The sequence below is a fragment of the Oncorhynchus tshawytscha genome, unplaced genomic scaffold (assembly GCF_018296145.1).
Source record: "Oncorhynchus tshawytscha isolate Ot180627B unplaced genomic scaffold, Otsh_v2.0 Un_contig_1500_pilon_pilon, whole genome shotgun sequence".
NCBI classification, from domain to species: Eukaryota; Metazoa; Chordata; class Actinopteri; order Salmoniformes; family Salmonidae; genus Oncorhynchus; species Oncorhynchus tshawytscha.
In genome coordinates, this window is record NW_024609256.1 from 107,429 (window position 1) to 115,000 (window position 7,572).

The 7,572-nt window shown below is 51.7% G+C and overlaps 1 pseudogene; it reads left to right on the forward strand.

Annotated features, from left to right (window-relative positions):
* Positions 1 to 5,215, forward strand: part of LOC121844489 — a 70,400-nt pseudogene extending 65,185 nt beyond the window's left edge.
* Positions 5,216 to 7,572: the final 2,357 nt, after the last annotated feature.

Consider the following 7,572-nt stretch of genomic DNA (forward strand, 5'->3'; position numbering starts at 1 on the left):
TAGGGGTAGGGTTATGGTTTAATGTCAATGTTATGATGGGTAGAGGCACTAGTTTGGGGTATTAAGGAGGTAGGGGCTGGGGTATTAGGGAGGTAGGGGCTGGGGTATTTGGGAGGTAGGGGCTGGGGTATTAGGGAGGTAGGGGCTGGGGTATTAGGGAGGTGAGGGGCTGGGGTATTAGGGAGGTAGGGACTGGGGTATTAGGGAGGTAGGGGCTGGGGTATTAGGGAGGTGAGGGGCTGGGGTATTAGGGAGGTAGGGGCTGGGGTATTAGGGAGGTAGGGGCTGGGGTATTAGGGAGGTAGGGGCTGGGGTATTAGGGAGTTAGGGGCTGGGGTATTAGGGAGGTAGGGGCTGGGATATTATGGAGGTAGGGGTTGGGGTATTAGGGAGGTGAGGGGCTGGGGTTAGGGAGGTAGGTGCTGGGATATTAGGGAGGTAGGGGCTGGGGTATTAGGGAGGTAGGGGCTGGGGTATTAGGGAGGTAGGTGCTGGGATATTAGGGAGGTAGGGGCTGGGGTATTAGGGAGTTAGGGGCTGGGGTATTAGGGAGGTAGGGGCTGGGATATTATGGAGGTAGGGGTTGGGGTATTAGGGAGTAGGGTGTAGGGGTAGGGTTATGGTTTAATGTCAATGTTATGATGGGTAGAGGCACTAGTTTGGGGTATTAAGGAGGTAGGGGCTGGGGTATTAGGGAGGTAGGGGCTGGGGTATTTGGGAGGTAGGGGCTGGGGTATTAGGGAGGTAGGGGCTGGGGTATTAGGGAGGTGAGGGGCTGGGGTATTAGGGAGGTAGGGACTGGGGTATTAGGGAGGTAGGGGCTGGGGTATTAGGGAGGTGAGGGGCTGGGGTATTAGGGAGGTAGGGGCTGGGGTATTAGGGAGGTAGGGGCTGGGGTATTAGGGAGGTAGGGGCTGGGGTATTAGGGAGTTAGGGGCTGGGGTATTAGGGAGGTAGGGGCTGGGATATTATGGAGGTAGGGGTTGGGGTATTAGGGAGGTGAGGGGCTGGGGTATTAGGGTAGGAACTGGGGTATTAGGGAGGTAGGGGCTGGGGTATTAGGGAGGTAGGGGCTGTGGTATTAGGGAGGTGAGGGGCTGGGGTATTAGGGAGGTAGGGGCTGGGGTATTAGGGAGTTAGGGGCTGGGGTATTAGGGAGGTAGGGGCTGGGGTATTAGGGAGGTAGGGGCTGGGGTATTAGGGAGTTAGGGGCTGGGGTATTAGGGAGGTAGGGGTTGGGGTATTAGGGAGATAGGGGCTGGGGTATTAGGGAGGTAGGGGCTGGGGTATTAGGGAGGTAGGGGCTGGGGTATTAGGGAGGTAGGGGCTGGGGTATTAGGGAGGTAGGGGCTGGGGTATTAGGGAGATAGGGGCTGGGGTATTAGGGAGGTAGGGGCTGGGGTATTAGGGAGGTAGGGGCTGGGGTATTAGGGAGATAGGGGCTGGGGTATTAGGGAGGTAGGGGCTGGGGTATTAGGGAGGTAGGGGCTGGGGTATTAGGGAGGTAGGGGCTGGGGTATTAGGGAGGTAGGGGCTGGGGTCTCCCTAGGGGCTGGGGTATTAGGGAGGTAGGGGCTGGGGTATTAATAGGGGCTTCATTTCAAGGTAGGGGCTGGGGTATTGGGAATACTGGGGTATTAGTTAAATGGAGGTAGGGGCTGGGGTATTAGGGTGGTAGGGGCTGGGGAATTATCCTTTACTGGGGTATTAGGAGGTACAGGGGTCTAGGGAAGAGGGAGGTAGACTTTTGGGAGGTAGGGGCTGGGGTATTAGGGAGGTAAGGGTCTGGGGTATTAGGGAGGTAGGGGCTGGGTATTAGGGTCTAGGGGCTGGGGTCTATTAGGAGGTAGGGGCTGGGGTATTGGGAGGTAGGGCTCTTTAGGTGCTGGGATATTAGGGAGGTAGGGGCTGGGGTCTTAGGGAGGTAGGGGCTGGGGTATTAGGGAGGTAGGTGCTGGGTCTATCTGTCTCTGTAGGTGCTGGGGAGAGGGACAAGGAGGTCTCCCTCCGCTGCACCTTTCTGGGTAGTAATATTCATTTCAATACGGATGGGAATACTATCTAAGTAATTATGTTAAATGTTCAGAGAAATGAATGAGATTGTTTATCAGATGCTGAGTCAGTCGATACTAATGTGATCCTGATGAATTATCCTTTACTGGGAAGGAGGATACATGGGTCATAGTTACCAGAAGACACAGACTTTTAGACAACAGTCAGACTTCAAATGATGATCCATAGATGATAATCTGTCTCTCTCTCTCTCTCTCTGTCTCTCTCTCTCTCTCTGTGTCTCTCTCTCTCTCTGTCTCTCTGTCTCTTTGTCTCTGTGTCTCTGTGTCTCTTTCTCGGTCTCTCTGTCTCTCTCTGTCTCGGTGTCTGGCTCTCTCTGTCTCTCTGTCTCTGTGTCTCTCTGTCTCTGTGTCTCTTTCTAATTTCTCTCTGTGTCTCTGTCTCGGTCTCTCTCTCTCTCTCTCCCTCTCTCGCCCTCCCTCTCTCTCTCTGTCTCTCTCTCTCTCTCTCTCCCTCTCCCTCTGCCCTCTCTCTCTCTCTGTCTCTCTCTCTCTCCCTCTCCCTCTCTCCTCTCTCTCTCTGTCTCTCTCTCTCTCCATCTCTGTCTCTGTCTCTCTCTGTCTCTCTCTCTTTGTCTCTCTCTGTCTCTCTCTGTCTCTGTGTCTCTCTGTCTCTCTGTCTCTCTGTCTCTGTGTCTCTGTCTCTGTGTCTCTGTCTCCCTCTCTCTGCCCTCTCTCTCTGTCTCGGGTCTCTCTGTCTCCTCCACCTCCTCCCTCCTCTCTCTCTTAATCCCTCCTCTCCCCCCTCTCTTCCCTCTTCTCTCCTGCATCTCCCTCCTCGCCCTCCCTCTCTCTCTGTAGGGGATTTGGAGTTGTATTCACGGCGTCCACATCGACATGAAAAAGAAATCCGAGCTGGATTTTAGCCCTCAGGCCAACATGTTGAAGCTCATCAAGTCAGCCAAACAGATGACCAACATGTCCAACCTGTCTGCGTCCAGGATCAATTCCCCCAAGCGGGCGGCTGAGTTCATGCACTCGGCGGGGCCCATGATCATGGATATGATGGCTGAGAAAGGTTTTTCTCTCTCAATTTGTTTTTTTTTTATTCAAACACATTACAACCACACATCGTGGATATAAATGCTTTTTTTTTTAATCGATGAGGATGGTTCTTCTTATTTTACAAACACATTACAACCATAAATAGTGGATACAAATGCATTTCAAATCATTAAAAACAATATATATTTGATTTATTTAACCTTTATTTAACTAGGCAAGTCAGTTATTTTAAATATATATTTTATTTTAAGGTAACTTCATCTACGCCGACAATCGAAGCTACGCCCTAAAGAGGTGATCTACGGCGATACGGGCGACCTCCAGGCGTACCTGGCCAACCGACACAAAGACCACCTGAATAACTACATCTTCCAAGGCGGACAGCACCCTCTGACCCTCAACGAGTCAAACCCAAACTCCGTGGAAGTGGCGGTGAGCGCGGACGCCGCCCAGACCAACGCCAAACCCAGAGGCCTGTGGAAGAAGTCCGTGGACACAATGCGGCAGGGTCCAGGTGTCCCGGGCCCCGACATGCTGTCCCCCGACCCCGCATCTCCATGAAGACGCAACGATACCTTCCGGAGGAAGCAGCTCACTCAGACATCTCTGACTGCTCCAGCCGAGGAGGAGGCGGTTCGTACCAGGACCCAGAAAACAACAAGCACCTGAAGAACAAGGACGGATTAAAAAAAAAAGACAGTTGCCGTCGAAATACCCTAGGGACTGCAGCGAAGTAGAGCTGTCCTACTTAAAGACTAAGCAGGGCAGCGGAGGGGGTGGAGGAGTGGGAGGACAGGGACAAGGACAGATCTACACCATAGACTCAGATAGAGAACTCAATCTCAACTCTGATCCTTTACACTACCGCGAGAGTCGAGGCCTGGCCGCCGACGACCTGGACTACCCAGAGATCTACTCTGACCACAACGACAACTACCGGAAGTGTCAGGATCAGCCAATCATCCACCTCAACTCGTCCCCACTGCACCACGCCGACGTCGACCTGCTCCCGGACTCGACTTACTCCAAACACTACGGTGTGAAGGATAAGAGCTTGTCCCTGTCGCCCCACGAGACCAATGACCGTTCCAAACAGACCCATTGCCGCTCTTGTCTGTCCAAGTTCCCTGCCAGTAGCAGCTACACCCCGGGTCACTACACGCCCACAAATACCGCTTCTGTCGCCGCCGCAGCCGCCGCCGCCGCCCGCTCGCCCTACAACCGCTGCGAAGCGTGCCTCCACACTGCTAACCTCTACGACATCAGCGAAGACCAGCTGCTCCAGGACGCCCTGCTGACCAACCAGGGAATGCATCAACATCAGGACGAGATGTTCGGCCACTACTGGCCTCAGACGGACGGTCCGCACGTCCAGAAGAGAAACCGGCTGCGTATGTCCCGCCAACACTCGTTCGACAACATCATGCTGGAGAAGCCTAAAGAAATAGATCTGGGGCGTCCGGCTCGCTCCGTCAGCCTCAAAGAGAAAGACCGCTGCTTCCTGGATGATTCTCCCTACGCCAACCTGTTCAGCGTCCGCCAGGCCGACAAGCTGTTGGGCTCCAGGTCGATGCTGTTCAACCTGGAGGAGAACAAACGGAGCAAGTCGCTGTACCCCGAACACGGCTCTGACAACCCCTTCATGGCGTCTTCGCTGAGGGACGACACGCGCCTCGTCCACGGACGCAGCTCCTCCGACATTTACAAACAGCTGGGAGGAGGAGGGCTCAAAACATCGCAACGCAACGAAAACAATCTGAGATCCTCGGTCAAATCCGCCGCTTCCTACTGCTCCCGGGACGGAGGACGGATACCAGCCAATGACATGTACATTACAGAGCATGTGATGCCTTATGTAGCCAATAAGACAAGTTCTTACTCAGCCGCACCGCGAGGGTACTAAACTCAGCCCAGTTCAGCAATAGACGGGTTTATAAGAAGATACCCAGTCTGGAGTCAGACGTTTAATTAACTTAATGATTATAATTATTAGTAGGGTTATTACGAAGTCTTTCTGCTGTGTTTTATTATAGTTTATAACTATCTACTATCCACTTAGGATGCCATAGACACACTTATTCTTCTTCTTCTGCTACTACAACTACTACTACTATTACAACTATAGCCAGATATACGTACCAGGGAGTTGAAGCTCTCTCTCTCTCTACTAATCTCTCTGTTCCTTCTAGGGAGTTGAAGCTCTCTCTCTCTCTACTAATCTCTATGTTCCTTCCAGGGGAGTTGTAGATCTCTCTCGCTCTCTCTCTCTCTCTCTACTGATCTCTCTGTTCCTTCCAGGGGAGTTGTAGTGAGAGGTTTGGCCCGTCATATGATTCATGGACAGACAGACAGACAGACAGACAGGCAGACAGACAGGGAGGCAGGCAGGCAGACAGACAGACCAGGAGAGAGAGAGATAGATCAGGAGAGAGAGAGATAGAGAGGAGGAGGATTCAGGAGAGAGAGAGATAGAGAGGAGGAGGAATCAGGAGAGAGAGGGGAGGAGGAATCAGGAGAGAGAGATCGAGAGGAGGAGGAATCAGGAGAGAGAGAGATAGAGGAGGAGGAATCAGGAGAGAGATAGAGAGGAGGAGGAATCAGGAGAGAGAGATAGAGAGAGGAGGAGGAATCAGGAGAGAGAGATAGAGAGGAGGAGGAATCAGGAGAGAGAGATAGAGAGGAGGAGGAATCAGGAGAGAGAGATAGAGGAGTAGGAATCAGGAGAGAGATAGAGAGGAGGAGGAATCAGGAGAGAGAGATAGAGAGGAGGAGGAATCAGGAGAGAGAGATAGAGGAGTAGGAATCAGGAGAGAGATAGAGAGGAGGAGGAATCAGGAGAGAGAGAGAGAGGAGGAGGAATCAGGAGAGAGAGAGATAGAGAGGAGGAGGAATCAGGACAGAGAGATAGAGATGAGGAGGAATCAGGAGAGAGAGAGATAGAGAGGAGGAGGAATCAGGACAGAGAGATAGAGATGAGGAGGAATCAGGAGAGAGAGAGATAGAGAGGAGGAGGAATCAGGAGAGAGATAGAGATGAGGAGGAATCAGGAGAGAGAGATAGAGAGGAGCAGGAATTAGAGAGAGAGATGTAGAGGAGGTAGAATTAGGAGAGATAGAGAGGAGGTGGAATCAGGAGATATATATAGAGAGGAGGAGAAGGAGTCAGGTAAGAGAGAGATAGAAACAAGGAGGAATCAGGAGAGAGGGAAATGGAGAGGAGGGGGAATCAGGAGAGAGATATAGAGAGGAGGAGGAATCAGAGAGAGAGAGATAGAGGGAGGAGGAATCAGGAGAGCGAGATAGAGAGGAAGAGGAATCAGGAGAGAGAGATAGTTAGGAGGAGGAATCAGGAGAGAGATAGAGAGGAGGAGGAATCACGAGAGAGATATAGTGGAGAAGGATTCAGGAGAGAGAGAGGAGGAGGAATCAGGAGAGATAGATAGAGAGGAGGAGGAATCAGGAGAGAGATAGAGAGGAGGAGGAATCAGGAGAGAAAGATAGAGATGAGGAGGAATCAGGAGCGAGATAGAGAGGAGGAGGACTCAGGAGAGAGAGAGAGATAGAGAGGAGGAGGAATCAGGAGAGAGAGATAGAGATGAGGAGGAATCAGGAGAGAGAGATAGAGATGAGGAGGAATCCGGAGAGAGAGATAGAGAGGAGCAGGAATTAGGAGAGAGAGATGTAGAGGAGGAGGAATCAGGAGAGAGATGGAGAGGAGAAGGAATCAGGAGAGAGAGATAGAGAGGAGGAGGAATCAGGAGAGAGATTGAGATGAGAAGAAATCAGGAGAGAGAGATGGAGAGGAGGGTGAATCAGGAGAGAGGGAGATAGAGAGGAGGAGGAATCAGGATAGAGGGAGATAGAGAGGAGGAGGAATCATGATAGAGAGATGGAGAGGACGACGAATCAGGAGAGAGATAGAGAGGAGGTGGAATCAGGAGATATATATAGAGAGGAGGAGGAGTCAGGTAAGAGAGAGATAGAAACAAGGAGGAATCAGGAGAGAGGGAAATGGAGATCAGGGGGAATCAGGAGAGAGATAGATAGAGACAATGATGATTCAGGAGAGAAAGAGAGAGGAGGATGAATCAGGAGGGAGAGATAGAGAGGAGGAGGTATCAGGAGAGAGATAGAGAGGAGGAGGAATCAGCAGAGAGAGAAAAGAGAGGAGGAATCAGAGAGAGAGATAGAGGAGGAGAATCAGAGAGAGATAGAGAGGAGGAGGAATCAGGAGAGAGAGATAGAGAGGAGGAGGAATCAGGAGAGAGAGATAGAGAGGAGGAGGAATCAGGAGAGAGAGATAGAGAGGAGGAGGAATCAGGAGAGAGAGATAGAGGAGTAGGAATCAGGAGAGAGATAGAGAGGAGGAGGAATCAGAGAGAGAGATAGAGGAGTAGGAATCAGGAGAGAGATAGAGAGGAGGAGGAATCAGAGAGAGAGATAGAGAAGAGGAGGAATCAGGAGAGAGAGAGATAGAGAGGAGGAGGAATCAGGAC